The sequence below is a fragment of the Salvia hispanica genome, chromosome 5, assembly GCF_029641045.1.
Source record: "Salvia hispanica isolate PSC_SH4W2 chromosome 5, Shi_PSC_v1, whole genome shotgun sequence".
Lineage (NCBI taxonomy): Eukaryota > Viridiplantae > Streptophyta > Magnoliopsida > Lamiales > Lamiaceae > Salvia > Salvia hispanica.
The window spans coordinates 10,337,449-10,362,835 of record NC_142696.1 but is presented as its reverse complement, the minus strand read 5'-3'; the positions used below and the strand labels follow the sequence as shown (position 1 = coordinate 10,362,835).

At 52.2% G+C, this 25,387-nt stretch overlaps 49 non-coding genes across 49 annotated transcripts; all 49 read right to left on the bottom strand.

Moving 5' to 3' along the window:
• Positions 1-273: 273 nt before the first annotated feature.
• On the bottom strand, positions 274-392 carry LOC148925976 (5S ribosomal RNA). Its single transcript, XR_016132007.1, has one exon. It is a non-coding gene; the product is annotated as a 5S ribosomal RNA (ribosomal RNA).
• A 394-nt stretch (positions 393-786) lies between these two features.
• Positions 787-905, bottom strand: LOC148925975 (5S ribosomal RNA). Its single transcript, XR_016131078.1, has one exon. It is a non-coding gene; the product is annotated as a 5S ribosomal RNA (ribosomal RNA).
• Positions 906-1,312: 407 nt separating this feature from the next.
• On the bottom strand, positions 1,313-1,431 carry LOC148925974 (5S ribosomal RNA). Its single transcript, XR_016132088.1, has one exon. It is a non-coding gene; the product is annotated as a 5S ribosomal RNA (ribosomal RNA).
• Positions 1,432-1,824: 393 nt separating this feature from the next.
• LOC148925973 (5S ribosomal RNA) lies at positions 1,825-1,943 on the bottom strand. Its single transcript, XR_016131232.1, has one exon. It is a non-coding gene; the product is annotated as a 5S ribosomal RNA (ribosomal RNA).
• Positions 1,944-2,336: 393 nt separating this feature from the next.
• Positions 2,337-2,455, bottom strand: LOC148925972 (5S ribosomal RNA). Its single transcript, XR_016132006.1, has one exon. It is a non-coding gene; the product is annotated as a 5S ribosomal RNA (ribosomal RNA).
• A 393-nt stretch (positions 2,456-2,848) lies between these two features.
• On the bottom strand, positions 2,849-2,967 carry LOC148925971 (5S ribosomal RNA). Its single transcript, XR_016131231.1, has one exon. It is a non-coding gene; the product is annotated as a 5S ribosomal RNA (ribosomal RNA).
• A 394-nt stretch (positions 2,968-3,361) lies between these two features.
• On the bottom strand, positions 3,362-3,480 carry LOC148925970 (5S ribosomal RNA). The gene has a single exon (XR_016132087.1). It is a non-coding gene; the product is annotated as a 5S ribosomal RNA (ribosomal RNA).
• A 393-nt stretch (positions 3,481-3,873) lies between these two features.
• LOC148925969 (5S ribosomal RNA) lies at positions 3,874-3,992 on the bottom strand. Its single transcript, XR_016131229.1, has one exon. It is a non-coding gene; the product is annotated as a 5S ribosomal RNA (ribosomal RNA).
• Positions 3,993-4,385: 393 nt separating this feature from the next.
• Positions 4,386-4,504, bottom strand: LOC148925968 (5S ribosomal RNA). The gene has a single exon (XR_016132042.1). It is a non-coding gene; the product is annotated as a 5S ribosomal RNA (ribosomal RNA).
• A 393-nt stretch (positions 4,505-4,897) lies between these two features.
• On the bottom strand, positions 4,898-5,016 carry LOC148925967 (5S ribosomal RNA). The gene has a single exon (XR_016131228.1). It is a non-coding gene; the product is annotated as a 5S ribosomal RNA (ribosomal RNA).
• Positions 5,017-5,409: 393 nt separating this feature from the next.
• On the bottom strand, positions 5,410-5,528 carry LOC148925966 (5S ribosomal RNA). Its single transcript, XR_016132005.1, has one exon. It is a non-coding gene; the product is annotated as a 5S ribosomal RNA (ribosomal RNA).
• Positions 5,529-5,921: 393 nt separating this feature from the next.
• LOC148925965 (5S ribosomal RNA) lies at positions 5,922-6,040 on the bottom strand. Its single transcript, XR_016131227.1, has one exon. It is a non-coding gene; the product is annotated as a 5S ribosomal RNA (ribosomal RNA).
• A 394-nt stretch (positions 6,041-6,434) lies between these two features.
• Positions 6,435-6,553, bottom strand: LOC148925964 (5S ribosomal RNA). Its single transcript, XR_016132086.1, has one exon. It is a non-coding gene; the product is annotated as a 5S ribosomal RNA (ribosomal RNA).
• Positions 6,554-6,946: 393 nt separating this feature from the next.
• Positions 6,947-7,065, bottom strand: LOC148925963 (5S ribosomal RNA). The gene has a single exon (XR_016131226.1). It is a non-coding gene; the product is annotated as a 5S ribosomal RNA (ribosomal RNA).
• Positions 7,066-7,458: 393 nt separating this feature from the next.
• Positions 7,459-7,577, bottom strand: LOC148925962 (5S ribosomal RNA). Its single transcript, XR_016132004.1, has one exon. It is a non-coding gene; the product is annotated as a 5S ribosomal RNA (ribosomal RNA).
• Positions 7,578-7,971: 394 nt separating this feature from the next.
• LOC148925961 (5S ribosomal RNA) lies at positions 7,972-8,090 on the bottom strand. Its single transcript, XR_016131157.1, has one exon. It is a non-coding gene; the product is annotated as a 5S ribosomal RNA (ribosomal RNA).
• Positions 8,091-8,483: 393 nt separating this feature from the next.
• Positions 8,484-8,602, bottom strand: LOC148925960 (5S ribosomal RNA). Its single transcript, XR_016131225.1, has one exon. It is a non-coding gene; the product is annotated as a 5S ribosomal RNA (ribosomal RNA).
• Positions 8,603-8,995: 393 nt separating this feature from the next.
• Positions 8,996-9,114, bottom strand: LOC148925959 (5S ribosomal RNA). The gene has a single exon (XR_016132002.1). It is a non-coding gene; the product is annotated as a 5S ribosomal RNA (ribosomal RNA).
• Positions 9,115-9,507: 393 nt separating this feature from the next.
• On the bottom strand, positions 9,508-9,626 carry LOC148925958 (5S ribosomal RNA). Its single transcript, XR_016131224.1, has one exon. It is a non-coding gene; the product is annotated as a 5S ribosomal RNA (ribosomal RNA).
• Positions 9,627-10,020: 394 nt separating this feature from the next.
• LOC148925957 (5S ribosomal RNA) lies at positions 10,021-10,139 on the bottom strand. Its single transcript, XR_016131527.1, has one exon. It is a non-coding gene; the product is annotated as a 5S ribosomal RNA (ribosomal RNA).
• A 394-nt stretch (positions 10,140-10,533) lies between these two features.
• On the bottom strand, positions 10,534-10,652 carry LOC148925956 (5S ribosomal RNA). The gene has a single exon (XR_016131059.1). It is a non-coding gene; the product is annotated as a 5S ribosomal RNA (ribosomal RNA).
• Positions 10,653-11,046: 394 nt separating this feature from the next.
• On the bottom strand, positions 11,047-11,165 carry LOC148925955 (5S ribosomal RNA). Its single transcript, XR_016131223.1, has one exon. It is a non-coding gene; the product is annotated as a 5S ribosomal RNA (ribosomal RNA).
• Positions 11,166-11,559: 394 nt separating this feature from the next.
• Positions 11,560-11,678, bottom strand: LOC148925954 (5S ribosomal RNA). Its single transcript, XR_016131049.1, has one exon. It is a non-coding gene; the product is annotated as a 5S ribosomal RNA (ribosomal RNA).
• A 393-nt stretch (positions 11,679-12,071) lies between these two features.
• On the bottom strand, positions 12,072-12,190 carry LOC148925953 (5S ribosomal RNA). Its single transcript, XR_016131222.1, has one exon. It is a non-coding gene; the product is annotated as a 5S ribosomal RNA (ribosomal RNA).
• A 394-nt stretch (positions 12,191-12,584) lies between these two features.
• Positions 12,585-12,703, bottom strand: LOC148925952 (5S ribosomal RNA). Its single transcript, XR_016131348.1, has one exon. It is a non-coding gene; the product is annotated as a 5S ribosomal RNA (ribosomal RNA).
• Positions 12,704-13,097: 394 nt separating this feature from the next.
• LOC148925951 (5S ribosomal RNA) lies at positions 13,098-13,216 on the bottom strand. The gene has a single exon (XR_016131496.1). It is a non-coding gene; the product is annotated as a 5S ribosomal RNA (ribosomal RNA).
• Positions 13,217-13,610: 394 nt separating this feature from the next.
• On the bottom strand, positions 13,611-13,729 carry LOC148925950 (5S ribosomal RNA). The gene has a single exon (XR_016131423.1). It is a non-coding gene; the product is annotated as a 5S ribosomal RNA (ribosomal RNA).
• A 393-nt stretch (positions 13,730-14,122) lies between these two features.
• LOC148925949 (5S ribosomal RNA) lies at positions 14,123-14,241 on the bottom strand. The gene has a single exon (XR_016132001.1). It is a non-coding gene; the product is annotated as a 5S ribosomal RNA (ribosomal RNA).
• A 394-nt stretch (positions 14,242-14,635) lies between these two features.
• On the bottom strand, positions 14,636-14,754 carry LOC148925948 (5S ribosomal RNA). Its single transcript, XR_016131077.1, has one exon. It is a non-coding gene; the product is annotated as a 5S ribosomal RNA (ribosomal RNA).
• A 406-nt stretch (positions 14,755-15,160) lies between these two features.
• On the bottom strand, positions 15,161-15,279 carry LOC148925947 (5S ribosomal RNA). The gene has a single exon (XR_016132000.1). It is a non-coding gene; the product is annotated as a 5S ribosomal RNA (ribosomal RNA).
• Positions 15,280-15,672: 393 nt separating this feature from the next.
• LOC148925946 (5S ribosomal RNA) lies at positions 15,673-15,791 on the bottom strand. The gene has a single exon (XR_016131221.1). It is a non-coding gene; the product is annotated as a 5S ribosomal RNA (ribosomal RNA).
• Positions 15,792-16,185: 394 nt separating this feature from the next.
• On the bottom strand, positions 16,186-16,304 carry LOC148925945 (5S ribosomal RNA). Its single transcript, XR_016131953.1, has one exon. It is a non-coding gene; the product is annotated as a 5S ribosomal RNA (ribosomal RNA).
• Positions 16,305-16,698: 394 nt separating this feature from the next.
• Positions 16,699-16,817, bottom strand: LOC148925944 (5S ribosomal RNA). Its single transcript, XR_016131288.1, has one exon. It is a non-coding gene; the product is annotated as a 5S ribosomal RNA (ribosomal RNA).
• Positions 16,818-17,211: 394 nt separating this feature from the next.
• LOC148925943 (5S ribosomal RNA) lies at positions 17,212-17,330 on the bottom strand. The gene has a single exon (XR_016131301.1). It is a non-coding gene; the product is annotated as a 5S ribosomal RNA (ribosomal RNA).
• Positions 17,331-17,724: 394 nt separating this feature from the next.
• LOC148925942 (5S ribosomal RNA) lies at positions 17,725-17,843 on the bottom strand. Its single transcript, XR_016131545.1, has one exon. It is a non-coding gene; the product is annotated as a 5S ribosomal RNA (ribosomal RNA).
• A 393-nt stretch (positions 17,844-18,236) lies between these two features.
• LOC148925941 (5S ribosomal RNA) lies at positions 18,237-18,355 on the bottom strand. Its single transcript, XR_016131603.1, has one exon. It is a non-coding gene; the product is annotated as a 5S ribosomal RNA (ribosomal RNA).
• A 393-nt stretch (positions 18,356-18,748) lies between these two features.
• LOC148925940 (5S ribosomal RNA) lies at positions 18,749-18,867 on the bottom strand. The gene has a single exon (XR_016131287.1). It is a non-coding gene; the product is annotated as a 5S ribosomal RNA (ribosomal RNA).
• Positions 18,868-19,261: 394 nt separating this feature from the next.
• On the bottom strand, positions 19,262-19,380 carry LOC148925939 (5S ribosomal RNA). Its single transcript, XR_016131300.1, has one exon. It is a non-coding gene; the product is annotated as a 5S ribosomal RNA (ribosomal RNA).
• A 394-nt stretch (positions 19,381-19,774) lies between these two features.
• Positions 19,775-19,893, bottom strand: LOC148925938 (5S ribosomal RNA). Its single transcript, XR_016131092.1, has one exon. It is a non-coding gene; the product is annotated as a 5S ribosomal RNA (ribosomal RNA).
• A 393-nt stretch (positions 19,894-20,286) lies between these two features.
• LOC148925937 (5S ribosomal RNA) lies at positions 20,287-20,405 on the bottom strand. The gene has a single exon (XR_016131220.1). It is a non-coding gene; the product is annotated as a 5S ribosomal RNA (ribosomal RNA).
• Positions 20,406-20,798: 393 nt separating this feature from the next.
• On the bottom strand, positions 20,799-20,917 carry LOC148925936 (5S ribosomal RNA). The gene has a single exon (XR_016131774.1). It is a non-coding gene; the product is annotated as a 5S ribosomal RNA (ribosomal RNA).
• Positions 20,918-21,311: 394 nt separating this feature from the next.
• Positions 21,312-21,430, bottom strand: LOC148925935 (5S ribosomal RNA). The gene has a single exon (XR_016131299.1). It is a non-coding gene; the product is annotated as a 5S ribosomal RNA (ribosomal RNA).
• A 393-nt stretch (positions 21,431-21,823) lies between these two features.
• LOC148925934 (5S ribosomal RNA) lies at positions 21,824-21,942 on the bottom strand. Its single transcript, XR_016131772.1, has one exon. It is a non-coding gene; the product is annotated as a 5S ribosomal RNA (ribosomal RNA).
• Positions 21,943-22,336: 394 nt separating this feature from the next.
• On the bottom strand, positions 22,337-22,455 carry LOC148925933 (5S ribosomal RNA). The gene has a single exon (XR_016131298.1). It is a non-coding gene; the product is annotated as a 5S ribosomal RNA (ribosomal RNA).
• Positions 22,456-22,849: 394 nt separating this feature from the next.
• LOC148925932 (5S ribosomal RNA) lies at positions 22,850-22,968 on the bottom strand. Its single transcript, XR_016132085.1, has one exon. It is a non-coding gene; the product is annotated as a 5S ribosomal RNA (ribosomal RNA).
• Positions 22,969-23,362: 394 nt separating this feature from the next.
• On the bottom strand, positions 23,363-23,481 carry LOC148925931 (5S ribosomal RNA). Its single transcript, XR_016131144.1, has one exon. It is a non-coding gene; the product is annotated as a 5S ribosomal RNA (ribosomal RNA).
• A 393-nt stretch (positions 23,482-23,874) lies between these two features.
• LOC148925930 (5S ribosomal RNA) lies at positions 23,875-23,993 on the bottom strand. Its single transcript, XR_016131218.1, has one exon. It is a non-coding gene; the product is annotated as a 5S ribosomal RNA (ribosomal RNA).
• Positions 23,994-24,386: 393 nt separating this feature from the next.
• Positions 24,387-24,505, bottom strand: LOC148925929 (5S ribosomal RNA). Its single transcript, XR_016131694.1, has one exon. It is a non-coding gene; the product is annotated as a 5S ribosomal RNA (ribosomal RNA).
• Positions 24,506-24,899: 394 nt separating this feature from the next.
• LOC148925928 (5S ribosomal RNA) lies at positions 24,900-25,018 on the bottom strand. The gene has a single exon (XR_016131556.1). It is a non-coding gene; the product is annotated as a 5S ribosomal RNA (ribosomal RNA).
• Between the last annotated feature and the right edge of the window lie 369 nt (positions 25,019-25,387).

Here is a 25,387-nt window from a genome sequence, read left to right as displayed (position 1 = left end):
CACCGCGAAGCTCTCGCCGAGCCCCACGTTCTGAGCTACGTGTACAGCCCGTGGCTACTCCGGGAAGCAAAAAGAGGCCGTTTCGAGCCATTTCGAACACTTTTAGTTCGCAGCTACTGTTTTTCGGCACGTTTAAGATTGTGGGACCCGCTCGTCACCGGCTCGTGGAGTTTGTCGTACTTTATGTCCTCGTACTCGACAACAGCTAATCGAGTGTCGGACCACATCAAGACCAACTGAACGGAAAAAAAAATGAACGCACTCGCAAAAAAAGGGGTGCAACACGAGGACTTCCCAGGGGGTCACCCATCCTAGTACTACTCTCGCCCAAGCACGCTTAACTTCGGAGTTCTGATGGGATCCGGTGCATTAGAGCTGGTATAATCGCACCCATCAATAGCCCCGCACTTTATTTTTTCATAGCGTACGCTCCCGTGCGCAGGTTCTGATCCCCCACCCTCCAGACGGGTATAACTTTTGATCGGGAAGGAGTTACGGGACCCACAACATATCACCGCGAAGCTCTCGCCGAGCCCCACGTTCTGAGCTACGGGTACAGCCCGTGGCTACGCCGGGAAGCAAAAAGAGGCCGTTTCGAGCCATTTCGAACACTTTTAGTTCGCAGCTACTGTTTTTCGGCACGTTTAAGATTGTGGGACCCGCTCGTCACCGGCTCGTGGAGATTGTCGTACTTTTTGTCCTCGTACTCGACAACAGCTAATCGAGTGTCGGACCACATCAAGACCAACTGAATGGAAAAAAAAAATGAACGCACTCGCAAAAAAAGGAGTGCAACACGAGGACTTCCCAGGGGGACACCCATCCTAGTACTACTCTCGCCCAAGCACGCTTAACTTCGGAGTTCTGATGGGATCCGGTGCATTAGGGCTGGTATGATCGCACCCATCAATCGCACCCATCAATAGCCTCGCACTTTATTCTTTCATAGCGTACGCTCCCGTGCGCAGGTTCTGATCCCCCACCTTCCAGACGGGTATAACTTTTGATCGGGAAGGAGTTACGGGACCCACAACATATCACCGCGAAGCTCTCGCCGAGCCCCACGTTCTGAGCAACGGGTACAGCCCGTGGCTACTCCGGGAAGCAAAAAGAGGCCATTTCGAGCCATTTCGAACACTTTTAGTTCGCAGCTACTGTTTTTCGGCACGTTTAAGATTGTGGGACCCGCTCGTCACCGGCTCGTGGAGATTGTCGTACTTTTTGTCCTCGTACTCGACAACAGCTAATCGAGTGTCGGACCACATCAAGACCAACTGAACGGAAAAAAAAAATGAACGCACTCGCAAAAAAAGGAGTGCAACACGAGGACTTCCCAGGGGGTCACCCATCCTAGTACTACTCTCGCCCAAGCACGCTTAACTTCGGAGTTCTGATGGGATCCGGTGCATTAGGGCTGGTATGATCGCACCCATCAATAGCCTCGCACTTTATTCTTTCATAGCGTACGCTACCGTGCGCAGGTTCTGATCCCCCACCCTTCACACAGGCATAACTTTTGATCCGGAAGGAGTTACGGGACCCACAGCATATCACCGCGAAACTCTCGCCGAGCCCCACGTTCTGAGCTACGTGTACAGCCCGTGGCTACTCCGGGAAGCAAAAAGAGGCCGTTTCGAGCCATTTCGAACACTTTTAGTTCGCAGCTACTGTTTTTCGGCACGTTTAAGATTGTGGGACCCGCTCGTCACCGGCTCGTGGAGTTTGTCGTACTTTTTGTCCTCGTACTCGACAACAGCTAATCGAGTGTCGGACCACATCAAGACCAATTGAACGGAAAAAAAAATGAACGCACTCGCAAAAAAAGGGGTGCAACACGAGGACTTCCGAGGGGGTCACCCATCCTAGTACTACTCTCGCCCAAGCACGCTTAACTTCGGAGTTCTGATGGGATCCGGTGCATTAGGGCTGGTATGATCGCACCCATCAATAGCCTCGCACTTTATTCTTTCATAGCGTACGCTCCCGTGCGCAGGTTCTGATCCCCCACCCTTCACACTGGCATAACTTTTGATCCGGAAGGAGTTACGGGACCCACAGCATATCACCGCGAAGCTCTCGCCGAGCCCCACGTTCTGAGCTACGTGTACAGCCCGTGGCTACTCCGGGAAGCAAAAAGAGGCCGTTTCGAGCCATTTCGAACACTTTTAGTTCGCAGCTACTGTTTTTCGGCACGTTTAAGATTGTGGGACCCGCTCGTCACCGGCTCGTGGAGTTTGTCGTACTTTTTGTCCTCGTACTCGACAACAGCTAATCGAGTGTCGGACCACATCAAGACCAATTGAACGGAAAAAAAAATGAACGCACTCGCAAAAAAAGGGGTGCAACACGAGGACTTCCCAGGGGGTCACCCATCCTAGTACTACTCTCGCCCAAGCACGCTTAACTTCGGAGTTCTGATGGGATCCGGTGCATTAGAGCTGGTATAATCGCACCCATCAATAGCCCCGCACTTTATTTTTTCATAGCGTACGCTCCCGTGCGCAGGTTCTGATCCCCCACCCTCCAGACGGGTATAACTTTTGATCGGGAAGGAGTTACGGGACCCACAACATATCACCGCGAAGCTCTCGCCGAGCCCCACGTTCTGAGCTACGTGTACAGCCCGTGGCTACTCCGGGAAGCAAAAAGAGGCCGTTTCGAGCCATTTCGAACACTTTTAGTTCGCAGCTACTGTTTTTCGGCACGTTTAAGATTGTGGGACCCGCTCGTCACCGGCTCGTGGAGTTTGTCGTACTTTTTGTCCTCGTACTCGACAACAGCTAATCGAGTGTCGGACCACATCAAGACCAATTGAACGGAAAAAAAAATGAACGCACTCGCAAAAAAAGGGGTGCAACACGAGGACTTCCGAGGGGGTCACCCATCCTAGTACTACTCTCGCCCAAGCACGCTTAACTTCGGAGTTCTGATGGGATCCGGTGCATTAGGGCTGGTATGATCGCACCCATCAATAGCCTCGCACTTTATTCTTTCATAGCGTACGCTCCCGTGCGCAGGTTCTGATCCCCCACCCTTCACACTGGCATAACTTTTGATCCGGAAGGAGTTACGGGACCCACAGCATATCACCGCGAAGCTCTCGCCGAGCCCCACGTTCTGAGCTACGTGTACAGCCCGTGGCTACTCCGGGATGCAAAAAGAGGCCGTTTCGAGCCATTTCGAACACTTTTAGTTCGCAGCTACTGTTTTTCGGCACGTTTAAGATTGTGGGACCCGCTCGTCACCGGCTCGTGGAGATTGTCGTACTTTTTGTCCTCGTACTCGACAACAGCTAATCGAGTGTCGGACCACATCAAGACCAACTGAACGGAAAAAAAAAATGAACGCACTCGCAAAAATAGGAGTGCAACACGAGGACTTCCCAGGGGGTCACCCATCCTAGTACTACTCTCGCCCAAGCACGCTTAACTTCGGAGTTCTGATGGGATCCGGTGCATTAGGGCTGGTATGATCGCACCCATCAATAGCCTCGCACTTTATTCTTTCATAGCGTACGCTACCGTGCGCAGGTTCTGATCCCCCACCCTTCACACAGGCATAACTTTTGATCCGGAAGGAGTTACGGGACCCACAACATATCACCGCGAAGCTCTCGCCGAGCCCCACGTTCTGAGCTACGTGTACAGCCCGTGGCTACTCCGGGAAGCAAAAAGAGGCCGTTTCGAGCCATTTCGAACACTTTTAGTTCGCAGCTACTGTTTTTCGGCACGTTTAAGATTGTGGGACCCGCTCGTCACCGGCTCGTGGAGTTTGTCGTACTTTTTGTCCTCGTACTCGACAACAGCTAATCGAGTGTCGGACCACATCAAGACCAATTGAACGGAAAAAAAAATGAACGCACTCGCAAAAAAAGGGGTGCAACACGAGGACTTCCGAGGGGGTCACCCATCCTAGTACTACTCTCGCCCAAGCACGCTTAACTTCGGAGTTCTGATGGGATCCGGTGCATTAGGGCTGGTATGATCGCACCCATCAATAGCCTCGCACTTTATTCTTTCATAGCGTACGCTCCCGTGCGCAGGTTCTGATCCCCCACCCTTCACACTGGCATAACTTTTGATCCGGAAGGAGTTACGGGACCCACAGCATATCACCGCGAAGCTCTCGCCGAGCCCCACGTTCTGAGCTACGTGTACAGCCCGTGGCTACTCCGGGAAGCAAAAAGAGGCCGTTTCGAGCCATTTCGAACACTTTTAGTTCGCAGCTACTGTTTTTCGGCACGTTTAAGATTGTGGGACCCGCTCGTCACCGGCTCGTGGAGTTTGTCGTACTTTTTGTCCTCGTACTCGACAACAGCTAATCGAGTGTCGGACCACATCAAGACCAATTGAACGGAAAAAAAAATGAACGCACTCGCAAAAAAAAGGGTGCAACACGAGGACTTCCCAGGGGGTCACCCATCCTAGTACTACTCTCGCCCAAGCACGCTTAACTTCGGAGTTCTGATGGGATCCGGTGCATTAGAGCTGGTATAATCGCACCCATCAATAGCCCCGCACTTTATTTTTTCATAGCGTACGCTCCCGTGCGCAGGTTCTGATCCCCCACCCTTCACACAGGCATAACTTTTGATCCGGAAGGAGTTACGGGACCCACAGCATATCACCGCGAAACTCTCGCCGAGCCCCACGTTCTGAGCTACGTGTACAGCCCGTGGCTACTCCGGGAAGCAAAAAGAGGCCGTTTCGAGCCATTTCGAACACTTTTAGTTCGCAGCTACTGTTTTTCGGCACGTTTAAGATTGTGGGACCCGCTCGTCACCGGCTCGTGGAGTTTGTCGTACTTTTTGTCCTCGTACTCGACAACAGCTAATCGAGTGTCGGACCACATCAAGACCAATTGAACGGAAAAAAAAATGAACGCACTCGCAAAAAAAGGGGTGCAACACGAGGACTTCCGAGGGGGTCACCCATCCTAGTACTACTCTCGCCCAAGCACGCTTAACTTCGGAGTTCTGATGGGATCCGGTGCATTAGGGCTGGTATGATCGCACCCATCAATAGCCTCGCACTTTATTCTTTCATAGCGTACGCTCCCGTGCGCAGGTTCTGATCCCCCACCCTTCACACTGGCATAACTTTTGATCCGGAAGGAGTTACGGGACCCACAGCATATCACCGCGAAGCTCTCGCCGAGCCCCACGTTCTGAGCTACGTGTACAGCCCGTGGCTACTCCGGGAAGCAAAAAGAGGCCGTTTCGAGCCATTTCGAACACTTTTAGTTCGCAGCTACTGTTTTTCGGCACGTTTAAGATTGTGGGACCCGCTCGTCACCGGCTCGTGGAGTTTGTCGTACTTTTTGTCCTCGTACTCGACAACAGCTAATCGAGTGTCGGACCACATCAAGACCAATTGAACGGAAAAAAAAATGAACGCACTCGCAAAAAAAGGGGTGCAACACGAGGACTTCCCAGGGGGTCACCCATCCTAGTACTACTCTCGCCCAAGCACGCTTAACTTCGGAGTTCTGATGGGATCCGGTGCATTAGAGCTGGTATAATCGCACCCATCAATAGCCCCGCACTTTATTTTTTCATAGCGTACGCTCCCGTGCGCAGGTTCTGATCCCCCACCCTCCAGACGGGTATAACTTTTGATCGGGAAGGAGTTACGGGACCCACAACATATCACCGCGAAGCTCTCGCCGAGCCCCACGTTCTGAGCTACGTGTACAGCCCGTGGCTACTCCGGGAAGCAAAAAGAGGCCGTTTCGAGCCATTTCGAACACTTTTAGTTCGCAGCTACTGTTTTTCGGCACGTTTAAGATTGTGGGACCCGCTCGTCACCGGCTCGTGGAGTTTGTCGTACTTTTTGTCCTCGTACTCGACAACAGCTAATCGAGTGTCGGACCACATCAAGACCAATTGAACGGAAAAAAAAATGAACGCACTCGCAAAAAAAGGGGTGCAACACGAGGACTTCCGAGGGGGTCACCCATCCTAGTACTACTCTCGCCCAAGCACGCTTAACTTCGGAGTTCTGATGGGATCCGGTGCATTAGGGCTGGTATGATCGCACCCATCAATAGCCTCGCACTTTATTCTTTCATAGCGTACGCTCCCGTGCGCAGGTTCTGATCCCCCACCCTTCACACTGGCATAACTTTTGATCCGGAAGGAGTTACGGGACCCACAGCATATCACCGCGAAGCTCTCGCCGAGCCCCACGTTCTGAGCTACGTGTACAGCCCGTGGCTACTCCGGGATGCAAAAAGAGGCCGTTTCGAGCCATTTCGAACACTTTTAGTTCGCAGCTACTGTTTTTCGGCACGTTTAAGATTGTGGGACCCGCTCGTCACCGGCTCGTGGAGATTGTCGTACTTTTTGTCCTCGTACTCGACAACAGCTAATCGAGTGTCGGACCACATCAAGACCAACTGAACGGAAAAAAAAAATGAACGCACTCGCAAAAATAGGAGTGCAACACGAGGACTTCCCAGGGGGTCACCCATCCTAGTACTACTCTCGCCCAAGCACGCTTAACTTCGGAGTTCTGATGGGATCCGGTGCATTAGGGCTGGTATGATCGCACCCATCAATAGCCTCGCACTTTATTCTTTCATAGCGTACGCTACCGTGCGCAGGTTCTGATCCCCCACCCTTCACACAGGCATAACTTTTGATCCGGAAGGAGTTACGGGACCCACAGCATATCACCGCGAAGCTCTCGCCGAGCCCCACGTTCTGAGCTACGTGTACAGCCCGTGGCTACTCCGGGAAGCAAAAAGAGGCCGTTTCGAGCCATTTCGAACACTTTTAGTTCGCAGCTACTGTTTTTCGGCACGTTTAAGATTGTGGGACCCGCTCGTCACCGGCTCGTGGAGTTTGTCGTACTTTTTGTCCTCGTACTCGACAACAGCTAATCGAGTGTCGGACCACATCAAGACCAATTGAACGGAAAAAAAAATGAACGCACTCGCAAAAAAAGGGGTGCAACACGAGGACTTCCGAGGGGGTCACCCATCCTAGTACTACTCTCGCCCAAGCACGCTTAACTTCGGAGTTCTGATGGGATCCGGTGCATTAGGGCTGGTATGATCGCACCCATCAATAGCCTCGCACTTTATTCTTTCATAGCGTACGCTCCCGTGCGCAGGTTCTGATCCCCCACCCTTCACACTGGCATAACTTTTGATCCGGAAGGAGTTACGGGACCCACAGCATATCACCGCGAAGCTCTCGCCGAGCCCCACGTTCTGAGCTACGTGTACAGCCCGTGGCTACTCCGGGAAGCAAAAAGAGGCCGTTTCGAGCCATTTCGAACACTTTTAGTTCGCAGCTACTGTTTTTCGGCACGTTTAAGATTGTGGGACCCGCTCGTCACCGGCTCGTGGAGTTTGTCGTACTTTTTGTCCTCGTACTCGACAACAGCTAATCGAGTGTCGGACCACATCAAGACCAATTGAACGGAAAAAAAAATGAACGCACTCGCAAAAAAAGGGGTGCAACACGAGGACTTCCCAGGGGGTCACCCATCCTAGTACTACTCTCGCCCAAGCACGCTTAACTTCGGAGTTCTGATGGGATCCGGTGCATTAGAGCTGGTATAATCGCACCCATCAATAGCCCCGCACTTTATTTTTTCATAGCGTACGCTCCCGTGCGCAGGTTCTGATCCCCCACCCTCCAGACGGGTATAACTTTTGATCGGGAAGGAGTTACGGGACCCACAACATATCACCGCGAAGCTCTCGCCGAGCCCCACGTTCTGAGCTACGGGTACAGCCCGTGGCTACGCCGGGAAGCAAAAAGAGGCCGTTTCGAGCCATTTCGAACACTTTTAGTTCGCAGCTACTGTTTTTCGGCACGTTTAAGATTGTGGGACCCGCTCGTCACCGGCTCGTGGAGTTTGTCGTACTTTTTGTCCTCGTACTCGACAACAGCTAATCGAGTGTCGGACCACATCAAGACCAACTGAACGGAAAAAAAAAATGAACGCACTCGCAAAAAAAGGAGTGCAACACGAGGACTTCCCAGGGGGTCACCCATCCTAGTACTACTCTCGCCCAAGCACGCTTAACTTCGGAGTTCTGATGGGATCCGGTGCATTAGGGCTAGTATGATCGCACCCATCAATAGCCTCGCACTTTATTCTTTCATAGCGTACGCTACCGTGCGCAGGTTCTGATCCCCCACCCTTCACACAGGCATAACTTTTGATCCGGAAGGAGTTACGGGACCCACAGCATATCACCGCGAAGCTCTCGCCGAGCCCCACGTTCTGAGCTACGTGTACAGCCCGTGGCTACTCCGGGAAGCAAAAAGAGGCCGTTTCGAGCCATTTCGAACACTTTTAGTTCGCAGCTACTGTTTTTCGGCACGTTTAAGATTGTGGGACCCGCTCGTCACCGGCTCGTGGAGTTTGTCGTACTTTTTGTCCTCGTACTCGACAACAGCTAATCGAGTGTCGGACCACATCAAGACCAATTGAACGGAAAAAAAAATGAACGCACTCGCAAAAAAAGGGGTGCAACACGAGGACTTCCGAGGGGGTCACCCATCCTAGTACTACTCTCGCCCAAGCACGCTTAACTTCGGAGTTCTGATGGGATCCGGTGCATTAGGGCTGGTATGATCGCACCCATCAATAGCCTCGCACTTTATTCTTTCATAGCGTACGCTCCCGTGCGCAGGTTCTGATCCCCCACCCTTCACACTGGCATAACTTTTGATCCGGAAGGAGTTACGGGACCCACAGCATATCACCGCGAAGCTCTCGCCGAGCCCCACGTTCTGAGCTACGTGTACAGCCCGTGGCTACGCCGGGAAGCAAAAAGAGGCCGTTTCGAGCCATTTCGAACACTTTTAGTTCGCAGCTACTGTTTTTCGGCACGTTTAAGATTGTGGGACCCGCTCGTCACCGGCTCGTGGAGTTTGTCGTACTTTTTGTCCTCGTACTCGACAACAGCTAATCGAGTGTCGGACCACATCAAGACCAATTGAACGGAAAAAAAAATGAACGCACTCGCAAAAAAAGGGGTGCAACACGAGGACTTCCCAGGGGGTCACCCATCCTAGTACTACTCTCGCCCAAGCACGCTTAACTTCGGAGTTCTGATGGGATCCGGTGCATTAGAGCTGGTATAATCGCACCCATCAATAGCCCCGCACTTTATTTTTTCATAGCGTACGCTCCCGTGCGCAGGTTCTGATCCCCCACCCTCCAGACGGGTATAACTTTTGATCGGGAAGGAGTTACGGGACCCACAACATATCACCGCGAAGCTCTCGCCGAGCCCCACGTTCTGAGCTACGGGTACAGCCCGTGGCTACGCCGGGAAGCAAAAAGAGGCCGTTTCGAGCCATTTCGAACACTTTTAGTTCGCAGCTACTGTTTTTCGGCACGTTTAAGATTGTGGGACCCGCTCGTCACCGGCTCGTGGAGTTTGTCGTACTTTTTGTCCTCGTACTCGACAACAGCTAATCGAGTGTCGGACCACATCAAGACCAATTGAACGGAAAAAAAAATGAACGCACTCGCAAAAAAAGGGGTGCAACACGAGGACTTCCGAGGGGGTCACCCATCCTAGTACTACTCTCGCCCAAGCACGCTTAACTTCGGAGTTCTGATGGGATCCGGTGCATTAGGGCTGGTATGATCGCACCCATCAATAGCCTCGCACTTTATTCTTTCATAGCGTACGCTACCGTGCGCAGGTTCTGATCCTCCACCCTTCACACAGGCATAACTTTTGATCCGGAAGGAGTTACGGGACCCACAGCATATCACCGCGAAGCTCTCGCCGAGCCCCACGTTCTGAGCTACGTGTACAGCCCGTGGCTACTCCGGGATGCAAAAAGAGGCCGTTTCGAGCCATTTCGAACACTTTTAGTTCGCAGCTACTGTTTTTCGGCACGTTTAAGATTGTGGGACCCGCTCGTCACCGGCTCGTGGAGTTTGTCGTACTTTTTGTCCTCGTACTCGACAACAGCTAATCGAGTGTCGGACCACATCAAGACCAACTGAACGGAAAAAAAAAATGAACGCACTCGCAAAAAAAGGGGTGCAACACGAGGACTTCCCAGGGGGTCACCCATCCTAGTACTACTCTCGCCCAACCACGCTTAACTTCGAAGTTCTGATGGGATCCGGTGCATTAGAGCTGGTATGATCGCACCCATCAATAGCCCCGCACTTTATTCTTTCATAGCGTACGCTCCCGTGCGCAGGTTCTGATCCCCCACCCTCCAGACGGGTATAACTTTTGATCGGGAAGGAGTTACGGGACCCACAACATATCACCGCGAAGCTCTCGCCGAGCCCCACGTTCTGAGCTACGGGTACAGCCCGTGGCTACTCCGGGAAGCAAAAAGAGGCCGTTTCGAGCCATTTCGAACACTTTTAGTTCGCAGCTACTGTTTTTCGGCACGTTTAAGATTGTGGGACCCGCTCGTCACCGGCTCGTGGAGATTGTCGTACTTTTTGTCCTCGTACTCGACAACAGCTAATCGAGTGTCGGACCACATCAAGACCAACTGAACGGAAAAAAAAAATGAACGCACTCGCAAAAAAAGGAGTGCAACACGAGGACTTCCCAGGGGGTCACCCATCCTAGTACTACTCTCGCCCAAGCACGCTTAACTTCAGAGTTCTGATGGGATCCGGTGCATTAGAGCTGGTATGATCGCACCCATCAATAGCCCCGCACATTATTCTTTCATAGCGTACGCTCCCGTGCGCAGGTTCTGATCCCCCACCCTCCAGACGGGTATAACTTTTGATCGGGAAGGAGTTACGGGATCCACAACATATCACCGCGAAGCTCTCGCCGAGCCCCACGTTCTGAGCTACGTGTACAGCCCGTGGCTACTCCGGGAAGCAAAAAGAGGCCGTTTCGAGCCATTTCGAACACTTTTAGTTCGCAGCTACTGTTTTTCGGCACGTTTAAGATTGTTGGACCCGCTCGTCACCGGCTCGTGGAGTTTGTCGTACTTTTTGTCCTCGTACTCGACAACAGCTAATCGAGTGTCGGACCACATCAAGACCAATTGAACGGAAAAAAAAAATGAACGCACTCGCAAAAAAAGGGGTGCAACACGAGGACTTCCGAGGGGGTCACCCATCCTAGTACTACTCTCGCCCAAGCACGCTTAACTTCGGAGTTCTGATGGGATCCGGTGCATTAGGGCTGGTATGATCGCACCCATCAATAGCCTCGCACTTCATTCTTTCATAGCGTACGCTACCGTGCGCAGGTTCTGATCCTCCACCCTTCACACAGGCATAACTTTTGATCCGGAAGGAGTTACGGGACCCACAGCATATCACCGCGAAGCTCTCGCCGAGCCCCACGTTCTGAGCTACGTGTACAGCCCGTGGCTACTCCGGGATGCAAAAAGAGGCCGTTTCGAGCCATTTCGAACACTTTTAGTTCGCAGCTACTGTTTTTCGGCACGTTTAAGATTGTGGGACCCGCTCGTCACCGGCTCGTGGAGTTTGTCGTACTTTTTGTCCTCGTACTCGACAACAGCTAATCGAGTGTCGGACCACATCAAGACCAACTGAACGGAAAAAAAAAATGAACGCACTCGCAAAAAAAGGGGTGCAACACGAGGACTTCCCAGGGGGTCACCCATCCTAGTACTACTCTCGCCCAAGCACGCTTAACTTCGAAGTTCTGATGGGATCCGGTGCATTAGAGCTGGTATGATCGCACCCATCAATAGCCCCGCACTTTATTCTTTCATAGCGTACGCTCCCGTGCGCAGGTTCTGATCCCCCACCCTCCAGACGGGTATAACTTTTGATCGGGAAGGAGTTACGGGACCCACAACATATCACCGCGAAGCTCTCGCCGAGCCCCACGTTCTGAGCTACGTGTACAGCCCGTGGCTACTCCGGGAAGCAAAAAGAGGCCGTTTCGAGCCATTTCGAACACTTTTAGTTCGCAGCTACTGTTTTTCGGCACGTTTAAGATTGTGGGACCCGCTCGTCACCGGCTCGTGGAGTTTGTCGTACTTTTTGTCCTCGTACTCGACAACAGCTAATCGAGTGTCGGACCACATCAAGACCAATTGAACGGAAAAAAAAATGAACGCACTCGCAAAAAAAGGGGTGCAACACGAGGACTTCCGAGGGGGTCACCCATCCTAGTACTACTCTCGCCCAAGCACGCTTAACTTCGGAGTTCTGATGGGATCCGGTGCATTAGGGCTGGTATGATCGCACCCATCAATAGCCTCGCACTTTATTCTTTCATAGCGTACGCTACCGTGCGCAGGTTCTGATCCTCCACCCTTCACACAGGCATAACTTTTGATCCGGAAGGAGTTACGGGACCCACAGCATATCACCGCGAAGCTCTCGCCGAGCCCCACGTTCTGAGCTACGTGTACAGCCCGTGGCTACTCCGGGATGCAAAAAGAGGCCGTTTCGAGCCATTTCGAACACTTTTAGTTCGCAGCTACTGTTTTTCGGCACGTTTAAGATTGTGGGACCCGCTCGTCACCGGCTCGTGGAGTTTGTCGTACTTTTTGTCCTCGTACTCGACAACAGCTAATCGAGTGTCGGACCACATCAAGACCAACTGAACGGAAAAAAAAAATGAACGCACTCGCAAAAAAAGGGGTGCAACACGAGGACTTCCCAGGGGGTCACCCGTCCTAGTACTACTCTCGCCCAAGCACGCTTAACTTCGAAGTTCTGATGGGATCCGGTGCATTAGAGCTGGTATGATCGCACCCATCAATAGCTCCGCACTTTATTCTTTCATAGCGTACGCTCCCGTGCGCAGGTTCTGATCCCCCACCCTCCAGACGGGTATAACTTTTGATCGGGAAGGAGTTACGGGACCCACAACATATCACCGCGAAGCTCTCGCCGATCCCCACGTTCTGAGCTACGGGTACAGCCCGTGGCTACTCCGGGAAGCAAAAAGAGGCCGTTTCGAGCCATTTCGAACACTTTTAGTTCGCAGCTACTGTTTTTCGGCACGTTTAAGATTGTGGGACCCGCTCGTCACCGGCTCGTGGAGATTGTCGTACTTTTTGTCCTCGTACTCGACAACAGCTAATCGAGTGTCGGACCACATCAAGACCAACTGAACGGAAAAAAAAAATGAACGCACTCGCAAAAAAAGGAGTGCAACACGAGGACTTCCCAGGGGGTCACCCATCCTAGTACTACTCTCGCCCAAGCACGCTTAACTTCAGAGTTCTGATGGGATCCGGTTCATTAGAGCTGGTATGATCGCACCCATCAATAGCCCCGCACTTTATTCTTTCATAGCGTACGCTCCCGTGCGCAGGTTCTGATCCCCCACCCTCCAGACGGGTATAACTTTTGATCGGGAAGGAGTTACGGGATCCACAACATATCACCGCGAAGCTCTCGCCGAGCCCCACGTTCTGAGCTACGTGTACAGCCCGTGGCTACTCCGGGAAGCAAAAAGAGGCCGTTTCGAGCCATTTCGAACACTTTTAGTTCGCAGCTACTGTTTTTCGGCACGTTTAAGATTGTTGGACCCGCTCGTCACCGGCTCGTGGAGTTTGTCGTACTTTTTGTCCTCGTACTCGACAACAGCTAATCGAGTGTCGGACCACATCAAGACCAATTGAACGGAAAAAAAAAATGAACGCACTCGCAAAAAAAGGGGTGCAACACGAGGACTTCCGAGGGGGTCACCCATCCTAGTACTACTCTCGCCCAAGCACGCTTAACTTCGGAGTTCTGATGGGATCCGGTGCATTAGGGCTGGTATAATCGCACCCATCAATAGTCTCGCACTTTATTCTTTCATAGCGTACGCTCCCGTGCGCAGGTTCTGATCCCCCACCCTTCACACAGGCATAACTTTTGATCCGGAAGGAGTTACGGGACCCACAGCATATCACCGCGAAGCTCTCGCCGAGCCCCACGTTCTGAGCTACGTGTACAGCCCGTGGCTACTCCGGGAAGCAAAAAGAGGCCGTTTCGAGCCATTTCGAACACTTTTAGTTCGCAGCTACTGTTTTTCGGCACGTTTAAGATTGTGGGACCCGCTCGTCACCGGCTCGTGGAGTTTGTCGTACTTTTTGTCCTCGTACTCGACAACAGCTAATCGAGTGTCGGACCACATCAAGACCAACTGAACGGAAAAAAAAATGAACGCACTCGCAAAAAAAGGGGTGCAACACGAGGACTTCCCAGGGGGTCACCCATCCTAGTACTACTCTCGCCCAAGCACGCTTAACTTCGGAGTTCTGATGGGATCCGGTGCATTAGAGCTGGTATAATCGCACCCATCAATAGCCCCGCACTTTATTTTTTCATAGCGTACGCTCCCGTGCGCAGGTTCTGATCCCCCACCCTCCAGACGGGTATAACTTTTGATCGGGAATGAGTTACGGGACCCACAACATATCACCGCGAAGCTCTCGCCGAGCCCCACGTTCTGAGCTACGGGTACAGCCCGTGGCTATGCCGGGAAGCAAAAAGAGGCCGTTTCGAGCCATTTCGAACACTTTTAGTTCGCAGCTACTGTTTTTCGGCACGTTTAAGATTGTGGGACCCGCTCGTCACCGGCTCGTGGAGATTGTCGTACTTTTTGTCCTCGTACTCAACAACAGCTAATCGAGTGTCGGACCACATCAAGACCAACTGAATGGAAAAAAAAAATGAACGCACTCGCAAAAAAAGGAGTGCAACACGAGGACTTCCCAGGGGGACACCCATCCTAGTACTACTCTCGCCCAAGCACGCTTAACTTCGGAGTTCTGATGGGATCCGGTGCATTAGGGCTGGTATGATCGCACCCATCAATCGCACCCATCAATAGCCTCGCACTTTATTCTTTCATAGCGTACGCTCCCGTGCGCAGGTTCTGATCCCCCACCCTCCAGACGGGTATAACTTTTGATCGGGAAGGAGTTACGGGACCCACAACATATCACCGCGAAGCTCTCGCCGAGCCCCACGTTCTGAGCAACAGGTACAGCCCGTGGCTACTCCGGGAAGCAAAAAGAGGCCGTTTCGAGCCATTTCGAACACTTTTAGTTCGCAGCTACTGTTTTTCGGCACGTTTAAGATTGTGGGACCCGCTCGTCACCGGCTCGTGGAGATTGTCGTACTTTTTGTCCTCGTACTCGACAACAGCTAATCGAGTGTCGGACCACATCAAGACCAACTGAACGGAAAAAAAAATGAACGCACTCGCAAAAAAAGGGGTGCAACACGAGGACTTCCCAGGGGGTCACCCATCCTAGTACTACTCTCGCCCAAGCACGCTTAACTTCGGAGTTCTGATGGGATCCGGTGCATTAGAGCTGGTATAATCGCACCCATCAATAGCCCCGCACTTTATTTTTTCATAGCGTACGCTCCCGTGCGCAGGTTCTGATCCCCCACCCTCCAGACGGGTATAACTTTTGATCGGGAAGGAGTTACGGGACCCACAACATATCACCGCGAAGCTCTCGCCGAGCCCCACGTTCTGAGCTACGGGTACAGCCCGTGGCTACGCCGGGAAGCAAAAAGAGGCCGTTTCGAGCCATTTCGAACACTTTTAGTTCGCAGCTACTGTTTTTCGGCACGTTTAAGATTGTGGGACCCGCTCGTCACCGGCTCGTGGAGTTTGTCGTACTTTTTGTCCTCGTACTCGACAACAGCTAATCGAGTGTCGGACCACATCAAGACCAATTGAACGGAAAAAAAAATGAACGCACTCGCAAAAAAAGGGGTGCAACACGAGGACTTCCGAGGGGGTCACCCATCCTAGTACTACTCTCGCCCAAGCACGCTTAACTTCGGAGTTCTGATGGGATCCGGTGCATTAGGGCTGGTATGATCGCACCCATCAATAGTCTTGCACTTTATTCTTTCATAGCGTACGCTCCCGTGCGCAGGTTCTGATCCCCCACCCTTCACACAGGCATAACTTTTGATCCGGAAGGAGTTACGGGACCCACAGCATATCACCGCGAAGCTCTCGCCGAGCCCCACGTTCTGAGCTACGTGTACAGCCCGTGGCTACTCCGGGAAGCAAAAAGAGGCCGTTTCGAGCCATTTCGAACACTTTTAGTTCGCAGCTACTGTTTTTCGCCACGTTTAAGATTGTGGGACCCGCTCGTCACCGGCTCGTGGAGTTTGTCGTACTTTTTGTCCTCGTACTCGACAACAGCTAATCGAGTGTCGGACCACATCAAGACCAACTGAACGGAAAAAAAAATGAACGCACTCGCAAAAAAAAGGGGTGCAACACGAGGACTTCCCAGGGGGTCACCCATCCTAGTACTACTCTCGCCCAAGCACGCTTAACTTCGGAGTTCTGATGGGATCCGGTGCATTAGGGCTGGTATGATCGCACCCATCAATAGTCTTGCACTTTATTCTTTCATAGCGTACGCTCCCGTGCGCAGGTTCTGATCCCCCACCCTTCACACAGGCATAACTTTTGATCCGGAAGGAGTTACGGGACCCACAGCATATCACCGCGAAGCTCTCGCCGAGCCCCACGTTCTGAGCTACGTGTACAGCCCGTGGCTACTCCGGGAAGCAAAAAGAGGCCGTTTCGAGCCATTTTGAACACTTTTAGTTCGCAGCTACTGTTTTTCGGCACGTTTAAGATTGTGGGACCCGCTCGTCACCGGCTCGTGGAGTTTGTCGTACTTTTTGTCCTCGTACTCGACAACAGCTAATCGAGTGTCGGACCACATCAAGACCAACTGAACGGAAAAAAAAATGAACGCACTCGCAAAAAAAAGGGGTGCAACACGAGGACTTCCCAGGGGGTCACCCATCCTAGTACTACTCTCGCCCAAGCACGCATACCTTCGGAGTTCTGATGGGATCCGGTGCATTAGTGCTGGTATGATCGCACCCATCAATAGGCTCGCACTTTATTCTGTCATAGCGTACGCTCCCGTGCGCAGGTTCTGATCCCCCACCCTTCACACAGGCATAACTTTTGATCCTGAAGGAGTTACGGGACCCACAGCATATCACCACGAAGCTCTCGCCGAGCCCCACGTTCTGAACTAAGTGTACAGCCCGTGGCTACTCCGGGAAGCAAAAAGAGGCCGTTTCGAGCCATTTCGAACACTTTTAGTTCGCAGCTACTGTTTTTCGGCACGTTTAAGATTGTGGGACCCGCTCGTCACCGGCTCGTGGAGATTGTCGTACTTTTTGTCCTCGTACTCGACAACAGCTAATCGAGTGTCGGACCACATCAAGACCAACTGAATGGAAAAAAAAAATGAACGCACTCGAAAAAAAAGGAGTGCAACACGAGGACTTCCCAGGGGGTCACCCATCCTAGTACTACTCTCGCCCAAGCATGCTTAACTTCGGAGTTCTGATGGGATCCGGTGCATTAGGGCTGGTATGATCGCACCCATCAATAGCCTCGCACTTTATTCTTTCATAGCGTACGCTCCCGTGCGCAGGTTCTGATCCCCCACCCTCCAGACGGGTATAACTTTTGATCGGGAAGGAGTTACGGGACCCACAACATATCACCGCGAAGCTCTCGCCGAGCCCCACGTTCTGAGCAACGGGTACAGCCCGTGGCTACTCCGGGAAGCAAAAAGAGGCCGTTTCGAGCCATTTCGAACACTTTTAGTTTGCAGCTACTGTTTTTCGGCACGTTTAAGATTGTGGGACCCGCTCGTCACCGGCTCGTGGAGATTGTCGTACTTTTTGTCCTCGTACTCGACAACAGCTAATCGAGTGTCGAACCACATCAAGACCAACTGAACGGAAAAAAAAAATGAACGCACTCGCAAAAAAAGGAGTGCAACACGAGGACTTCCCAGGGGGTCACCCATCCTAGTACTACTCTCGCCCAAGCACGCTTAACTTCGGAGTTCTGATGGGATCCGGTGAATTAGGGCTGCTATGATCGCACCCATCAATAGCCTCGCACTTTATTCTTTCATAGCATACGCTACCGTGCGCAGGTTCTGATCCCCCACCCTTCACACAGGCATAACTTTTGATCCGGAAGGAGTTACGGGACCCACAACATATCACCGCGAAGCTCTCGCCGAGCCCCACGTTCTGAGCTACGTGTGCAGCCCGTGGCTACTCCGGGATGCAAAAAGAGGCCGTTTCGAGCCATTTCGAACACTTTTAGTTCGCAGCTACTGTTTTTCGGCACGTTTAAGATTGTGGGACCCGCTCGTCACCGGCTCGTGGAGTTTGTCGTACTTTTTGTCCTCGTACTCGACAACAGCTAATCGAGTGTCGGACCACATCAAGACCAATTGAACGGAAAAAAAAATGAACGCACTCGCAAAAAAAGGGGTGCAACACGAGGACTTCCGAGGGGGTCACCCATCCTAGTACTACTCTCGCCCAAGAACGCTTAACTTCGGAGTTCTGATGGGATCCGGTGCATTAGGGCTGGTATGATCGCACCCATCAATAGTCTCGCACTTTATTCTTTCATAGCGTACGCTCCCGTGCGCAGGTTCTGATCCCCCACCCTTCACACAGGCATAACTTTTGATCCGGAAGGAGTTACGGGACCCACAGCATATCACCGCGAAGCTCTCGCCGAGCCCCACGTTCTGAGCTACGTGTACAGCCCGTGGCTACTCCGGGAAGCAAAAAGAGGCCGTTTCGAGCCATTTCGAACACTTTTAGTTCGCAGCTACTGTTTTTCGGCACGTTTAAGATTGTGGGACCCGCTCGTCACCGGCTCGTGGAGTTTGTCGTACTTTTTGTCCTCGTACTCGACAACAGCTAATCGAGTGTCGGACCACATCAAGACCAACTGAACGGAAAAAAAAATGAACGCACTCGCAAAAAAAGGGGTGCAACACGAGGACTTCCCAGGGGGTCACCCATCCTAGTACTACTCTCGCCCAAGCACGCATACCTTCGGAGTTCTGATGGGATCCGGTGCATTAGTGCTGGTATGATCGCACCCATCAATAGGCTCGCACTTTATTCTGTCATAGCGTACGCTCCCGTGCGCAGGTTCTGATCCCCCACCCTTCACACAGGCATAACTTTTGATCCTGAAGGAGTTACGGGACCCACAGCATATCACCACGAAGCTCTCGCCGAGCCCCACGTTCTGAGCTAAGTGTACAGCCCGTGGCTACTCCGGGAAGCAAAAAGAGGCCGTTTCGAGCCATTTCGAACACTTTTAGTTCGCAGCTACTGTTTTTCGGCACGTTTAAGATTGTGGGACCCGCTCGTCACCGGCTCGTGGAGATTGTCGTACTTTTTGTCCTCGTACTCGACAACAGCTAATCGAGTGTCGGACCACATCAAGACCAACTGAATGGAAAAAAAAAATGAACGCACTCGAAAAAAAAGGAGTGCAACACGAGGACTTCCCAGGGGGTCACCCATCCTAGTACTACTCTCGCCCAAGCATGCTTAACTTCGGAGTTCTGATGGGATCCGGTGCATTAGGGCTGGTATGATCGCACCCATCAATAGCCTCGCACTTTATTCTTTCATAGCGTACGCTCCCGTGCGCAGGTTCTGATCCCCCACCCTCCAGACGGGTATAACTTTTGATCGGGAAGGAGTTACGGGACCCACAACATATCACCGCGAAGCTCTCGCCGAGCCCCACGTTCTGAGCAACGGGTACAGCCCGTGGCTACTCCGGGAAGCAAAAAGAGGCCGTTTCGAGCCATTTCGAACACTTTTAGTTTGCAGCTACTGTTTTTCGGCACGTTTAAGATTGTGGGACCCGCTCGTCACCGGCTCGTGGAGATTGTCGTACTTTTTGTCCTCGTACTCGACAACAGCTAATCGAGTGTCGAACCAAATCAAGACCAACTGAACGGAAAAAAAAAATGAACGCACTCGCAAAAAAAGGAGTGCAACACGAGGACTTCCCAGGGGGTCACCCATCCTAGTACTACTCTCGCCCAAGCACGCTTAACTTCGGAGTTCTGATGGGATCCGGTGAATTAGGGCTGGTATGATCGCACCCATCAATAGCCTCGCACTTTATTCTTTCATAGCATACGCTACCGTGCGCAGGTTCTGATCCCCCACCCTTCACACAGGCATAACTTTTGATCCGGAAGGAGTTACAGGACCCACAACATATCACCGCGAAGCTCTCGCCGAGCCCCACGTTCTGAGCTACGTGTACAGCCCGTGGCTACTCCGGGATGCAAAAAGAGGCCGTTTCGAGCCATTTCGAACACTTTTAGTTCGCAGCTACTGTTTTTCGGCACGTTTAAGATTGTGGGACCCGCTCGTCACCGGCTCGTGGAGTTTGTCGTACTTTTTGTCCTCGTACTCGACAACAGCTAATCGAGTGTCGGACCACATCAAGACCAATTGAACGGAAAAAAAAATGAACGCACTCGCAAAAAAAGGGGTGCAACACGAGGACTTCCGAGGGGGTCACCCATCCTAGTACTACTCTCGCCCAAGCACGCTTAACTTCGGAGTTCTGATGGGATCCGGTGCATTAGGGCTGGTATGATCGCACCCATCAATAGTCTCGCACTTTATTCTTTCATAGCGTACGCTCCCGTGCGCAGGTTCTGATCCCCCACCCTTCACACAGGCATAACTTTTGATCCGGAAGGAGTTACGGGACCCACAGCATATCACCGCGAAGCTCTCGCCGAGCCCCACGTTCTGAGCTACGTGTACAGCCCGTGGCTACTCCGGGAAGCAAAAAGAGGCCGTTTCGAGCCATTTCGAACACTTTTAGTTCGCAGCTACTGTTTTTCGGCACGTTTAAGATTGTGGGACCCGCTCGTCACCGGCTCGTGGAGTTTGTCGTACTTTTTGTCCTCGTACTCGACAACAGCTAATCGAGTGTCGGACCACATCAAGACCAACTGAACGGAAAAAAAAATGAACGCACTCGCAAAAAAAGGGGTGCAACACGAGGACTTCCCAGGGGGTCACCCATCTTAGTACTACTCTCGCCCAAGCACGCATACCTTCGGAGTTCTGATGGGATCCGGTGCATTAGTGCTGGTATGATCGTACCCATCAATAGCCTCGCACTTTATTCTGTCATAGCGTACGCTCCCGTGCGCAGGTTCTGATCCCCCACCCTTCACACAGGCATAACTTTTGATCCTGAAGGAGTTACGGGACCCACAGCATATCACCACGAAGCTCTCGCCGAGCCCCACGTTCTGAGCTAAGTGTACAGCCCGTGGCTACTCCGGGAAGCAAAAAGAGGCCGTTTCGAGCCATTTCGAACACTTTTAGTTCGCAGCTACTGTTTTTCGGCACGTTTAAGATTGTGGGACCCGCTCGTCACCGGCTCGTGGAGATTGTCGTACTTTTTGTCCTCGTACTCGACAACAGCTAATCGAGTGTCGGACCACATCAAGACCAACTGAATGGAAAAAAAAAATGAACGCACTCGAAAAAAAAGGAGTGCAACACGAGGACTTCCCAGGGGGTCACCCATCCTAGTACTACTCTCGCCCAAGCATGCTTAACTTCGGAGTTCTGATGGGATCCGGTGCATTAGGGCTGGTATGATCGCACCCATCAATAGCCTCGCACTTTATTCTTTCATAGCGTACGCTCCCGTGCGCAGGTTCTGATCCCCCACCCTCCAGACGGGTATAACTTTTGATCGGGAAGGAGTTACGGGACCCACAACATATCACCGCGAAGCTCTCGCCGAGCCCCACGTTCTGAGCAACGGGTACAGCCCGTGGCTACTCCGGGAAGCAAAAAGAGGCCGTTTCGAGCCATTTCGAACACTTTTAGTTCGCAGCTACTGTTTTTCGGCACGTTTAAGATTGTGGGACCCGCTCGTCACCGGCTCGTGGAGTTTGTCGTACTTTTTGTCCTCGTACTCGACAACAGCTAATCGAGTGTCGGACCACATCAAGACCAACTGAACGGAAAAAAAAATGAACGCACTCGCAAAAAAAGGGGTGCAACACGAGGACTTCCCAGGGGGTCACCCATCTTAGTACTACTCTCGCCCAAGCACGCATACCTTCGGAGTTCTGATGGGATCCGGTGCATTAGTGCTGGTATGATCGTACCCATCAATAGCCTCGCACTTTATTCTGTCATAGCGTACGCTCCCGTGCGCAGGTTCTGATCCCCCACCCTTCACACAGGCATAACTTTTGATCCTGAAGGAGTTACGGGACCCACAGCATATCACCACGAAGCTCTCGCCGAGCCCCACGTTCTGAGCTAAGTGTACAGCCCGTGGCTACTCCGGGAAGCAAAAAGAGGCCGTTTCGAGCCATTTCGAACACTTTTAGTTCGCAGCTACTGTTTTTCGGCACGTTTAAGATTGTGGGACCCGCTCGTCACCGGCTCGTGGAGATTGTCGTACTTTTTGTCCTCGTACTCGACAACAGCTAATCGAGTGTCGGACCACATCAAGACCAACTGAATGGAAAAAAAAAATGAACGCACTCGAAAAAAAAGGAGTGCAACACGAGGACTTCCCAGGGGGTCACCCATCCTAGTACTACTCTCGCCCAAGCATGCTTAACTTCGGAGTTCTGATGGGATCCGGTGCATTAGGGCTGGTATGATCGCACCCATCAATAGCCTCGCACTTTATTCTTTCATAGCGTACGCTCCCGTGCGCAGGTTCTGATCCCCCACCCTCCAGACGGGTATAACTTTTGATCGGGAAGGAGTTACGGGACCCACAACATATCACCGTGAAGCTCTCGCCGAGCCCCACGTTCTGAGCAACGGGTACAGCCCGTGGCTACTCCGGGAAGCAAAAAGAGGCCGTTTCGAGCCATTTCGAACACTTTTAGTTCGCAGCTACTGTTTTTCGGCACGTTTAAGATTGTGGGACCCGCTCGTCACCGGCTCGTGGAGATTGTCGTACTTTTTGTCCTCGTACTCGACAACAGCTAATCGAGTGTCGAACCACATCAAGACCAACTGAACGGAAAAAAAAAATGAACGCACTCGCAAAAAAAGGAGTGCAACACGAGGACTTCCCAGGGGGTCACCCATCCTAGTACTACTCTCGCCCAAGCACGCTTAACTTCGGAGTTCTGATGGGATCCGGTGCATTAGGGCTGGTATGATCGCACCCATCAATAGCCTCGCACTTTATTCTTTCATAGCGTACGCTCCCGTGCGCAGGTTCTGATCCCCCACCCTCCAGACGGGTATAACTTTTGATCGGGAAGGAGTTACGGGACCCACAACATATCACCGCGAAGCTCTCGCCGAGCCCCACGTTCTGAGCAACGGGTACAGCCCGTGGCTACTCCGGGAAGCAAAAAGAGGCCGTTTCGAGCCATTTCGAACACTTTTAGTTTGCAGCTACTGTTTTTCGGCACGTTTAAGATTGTGGGATCCGCTCGTCACCGGCTCGTGGAGATTGTCGTACTTTTTGTCCTCGTACTCGACAACAGCTAATCGAGTGTCGAACCACATCAAGACCAACTGAACGGAAAAAAAAAATGAACGCACTCCCAAAAAAAGGAGTGCAACACGAGGACTTCCCATGGGGTCACCCATCCTAGTACTACTCTCGCCCAAGCACGCTTAACTTCGGAGTTCTGATGGGATCCGGTGAATTAGGGCTGGTATGATCGCACCCATCAATAGCCTCGCACTTTATTCTTTCATAGCATACGCTACCGTGCGCAGGTTCTGATCCCCCACCCTTCACACAGGCATTTCTTTTGATCCGGAAGGAGTTACGGGACCCACAACATATCACCGCGAAGCTCTCGCCGAGCCCCACGTTCTGAGCTACGTGTACAGCCCGTGGCTACTCCGGGATGCAAAAAGAGGCCGTTTCGAGCCATTTCGAACACTTTTAGTTCGCAGCTACTGTTTTTCGGCACGTTTAAGATTGTGGGACCCGCTCGTCACCGGCTCGTGGAGTTTGTCGTACTTTTTGTCCTCGTACTCGACAACAGCTAATCGAGTGTCGGACCACATCAAGACCAATTGAACGGAAAAAAAAATGAACGCACTCGCAAAAAAAGGGGTGCAACACGAGGACTTCCGAGGGGGTCACCCATCCTAGTACTACTCTCGCCCAAGCACGCTTAACTTCGGAGTTCTGATGGGATCCGGTGCATTAGGGCTGGTATGATCGCACCCATCAATAGTCTCGCACTTTATTCTTTCATAGCGTACGCTCCCGTGCGCAGGTTCTGATCCCCCACCCTTCACACAGGCATAACTTTTGATCCGGAAGGAGTTACGGGACCCACAGCATATCACCGCGAAGCTCTCGCCGAGCCCCACGTTCTGAGCTACGTGTACAGCCCGTGGCTACTCCGGGAAGCAAAAAGAGGCCGTTTCGAGCCATTTCGAACACTTTTAGTTCGCAGCTACTGTTTTTCGGCACGTTTAAGATTGTGGGACCCGCTCGTCACCGGCTCGTGGAGTTTGTCGTACTTTTTGTCCTCGTACTCGACAACAGCTAATCGAGTGTCGGACCACATCAAGACCAACTGAACGGAAAAAAAAATGAACGCACTCGCAAAAAAAGGGGTGCAACACGAGGACTTCCCAGGGGGTCACCCATCCTAGTACTACTCTCGCCCAAGCACGCATACCTTCGGAGTTCTGATGGGATCCGGTGCATTAGTGCTGGTATGATCGTACCCATCAATAGCCTCGCACTTTATTCTGTCATAGCGTACGCTCCCGTGCGCAGGTTCTGATCCCCCACCCTTCACACAGGCATAACTTTTGATCCTGAAGGAGTTACGGGACCCACAGCATATCACCACGAAGCTCTCGCCGAGCCCCACGTTCTGAGCTAAGTGTACAGCCCGTGGCTACTCCGGGAAGCAAAAAGAGGCCGTTTCGAGCCATTTCGAACACTTTTAGTTCGCAGCTACTGTTTTTCGGCACGTTTAAGATTGTGGGACCCGCTCGTCACCGGCTCGTGGAGATTGTCGTACTTTTTGTCCTCGTACTCGACAACAGCTAATCGAGTGTCGGACCACATCAAGACCAACTGAATGGAAAAAAAAAATGAACGCACTCGAAAAAAAAGGAGTGCAACACGAGGACTTCCCAGGGGGTCACCCATCCTAGTACTACTCTCACCCAAGCATGCTTAACTTCGGAGTTCTGATGGGATCCGGTGCATTAGGGCTGGTATGATCGCACCCATCAATAGCCTCGCACTTTATTCTTTCATAGCGTACGCTCCCGTGCGCAGGTTCTGATCCCCCACCCTCCAGACGGGTATACCTTTTGATCGGGAAGGAGTTACGGGACCCACAACATATCACCGCGAAGCTCTCGCCGAGCCCCACGTTCTGAGCAACGGGTACAGCCCGTGGCTACTCCGGGAAGCAAAAAGAGGCCGTTTCGAGCCATTTCGAACACTTTTAGTTCGCAGCTACTGTTTTTCGGCACGTTTAAGATTGTGGGACCCGCTCGTCACCGGCTCGTGGAGATTGTCGTACTTTTTGTCCTCGTACTCGACAACAGCTAATCGAGTGTCGAACCACATCAAGACCAACTGAACGGAAAAA